General features: G+C 42.4%; 1 protein-coding gene across 1 annotated transcript in view; it reads right to left on the bottom strand.

Moving 5' to 3' along the window:
• THOC2 (THO complex 2) overlaps nucleotides 1–1,398 on the bottom strand; it is a 177,716-nt gene extending 176,318 nt beyond the window's left edge. Inside the window, exon 1 of the mRNA XM_008586447.1 lies at nucleotides 1,333–1,398. The gene's annotated coding sequence lies outside the window, so the exon portion shown is untranslated. The remainder of the gene's footprint in view (nucleotides 1–1,332) is intronic.
• Between the last annotated feature and the right edge of the window lie 553 nt (nucleotides 1,399–1,951).

Raw genomic sequence — 1,951 nt, 5'->3', positions numbered from 1 at the left:
CTGAGGGTTGCGATCCCGTTGCCGGTCCCGGTCCGGTACGGGGGCAACACTGAGGGTTGCGATCCGTTGCCGGACACGGAAAAAGACAAAAAAAAAAATTTAATTTAATTAATTAAAGAAAGAAAGAACAGAGATCAGAAACAGACCACAGCCCAGCTAACAATGCATGGTCCCTGCTCAGTCCAGGCTTCTTTCAGAAACCATGTCTTAGCCCAACACAGGTGAGCCCTCACACAGCCCTCGGTCCTTAGCCGTAGTAGCCAGCAAACTGGAAGATGGCTCTCTGCCTAGTTCAGGATCCTTACACTGACCTTTCCTCCCCAAATCACTAAGCAGACAATCCTCCAAGCAGACAGTATCAAATCAGCCAAGGTCCAGACCCCTAATACCATTCAATACACAGGGAAATATACCCCATTCAGGGTCTGTGTCAGAAATTGCAAAGTGGCATCCTTGAGGTCAGATCCACCTTACACATTTTTTCCCTGCACACAGTGTTTTTTTCTCTCTGTCTCCTTCCTTCCTCCCTCCCTCCATCCCGCCATTCCTTCCTTTCTTTTTGAATCGAGCCAAGACTTTAAAATTGCAGTATTTCTCCTTTAAAAACATAATCTGGATTTTTTCCTGATTTTTTTATTGTGGTAAAATATACGTACCATAACATAAGGACTACCATTTTAAGCATCTTTAGACATACAGTTGCATGGAGTTAATTACATTCACAATGCTGTGCAACCACCACCTCCATCTATCTCCAAAACTTTTTCGTCATCCTAAGCATAAACTCTGTACCCATTAAGCAATAACTTCTCATTATTCCTTCCCCCCATAATCTGGATTTTTTGTGTGTGTCTCTTGAAAATTGGAAGATCTGGCAACACTAGGCTGCTTTCTGGCATATCTAGAGCAGAGTAGTAGCTGCCTTCACTCCCTGCCCTTCCCAATACAGCCCCAGGATTAGTTATCATTTATCATTGTACTTATACTGTTCATTTTTCCCTCATATTTGAGAAATTTTTCTGAACCCATGTTTCCATGAGGGCTGAGTGTTTCAGGAAGAGGAGAGCTGATTTCTTTATGGAAGTAATTAATATTCCTCCACAGTTACATGTGTAAATACTCGGTCTACGATATTCGTTCATTTACCTGCAGGCGTTTGAGTTAGTGATCTCTGCTGCTCAGCCAATATGGAACAATCCCCTCCAAGAATATGGCCAGGCATTCCCCTCTCCAGACAGATATGGGCCTAATCCTACACCCATACTCGCTCAAAACAAGAACAGCACTCCTACAAATGATGGTCCATATAGATATCCCCAACCCATTACTCACGAGGCTCTGAAACAGGATCTTCATAACCATGATACATAAACACGTCATTATTTGGCAAATCAGAAGATAATACCTGCAAAACAAAAACATATATTTATCCTACCATTCACTACACATGGTACAGTCTGCACTAGACAGCTCATTTTTAGTGTGTGAAGATAGGCCCTCCACAGTTGAGTATATATAAACCCAGAATCATATCTTGCCATGGTTTACTAAACTATGGCGTGGATACAGGCACTGGTTTTTATTTTACTCTATTTTTGGCGGCTGGCCAGTAGGCAAATCCAAACTCATGACCTTGGTGTTATAACACCACACTCTACCAACTGAGCTAACCAGCCAGCCCTGATTTTATTGATAGCTGTCTTATACTAAGCTAAGTGATAATATGAGAATGGGTTGTAGTCTGAATTCATAAGCTTATCTTCACATAGGATAAGTAGTGGTATGCATGTGGACCCTCCTCTGGGCATTTGTTTTGTGATATACTGCATTCACTTGGGGCTACTGTTTGCACATAGTCCCTGGTCTTTTCAGAGGGCATTTCCTAAGGGACTACTTTTGAACATGGACTATCTCGTATGGTGAAAGTTGATGTGTCAGTCAGGGTAGGCTA

This window comes from Galeopterus variegatus, unplaced genomic scaffold (genome assembly GCF_000696425.1).
Source record: "Galeopterus variegatus unplaced genomic scaffold, G_variegatus-3.0.2 Scaffold3992, whole genome shotgun sequence".
Lineage (NCBI taxonomy): Eukaryota > Metazoa > Chordata > Mammalia > Dermoptera > Cynocephalidae > Galeopterus > Galeopterus variegatus.
This window is presented reverse-complemented; position numbering and strand designations above follow the sequence as displayed.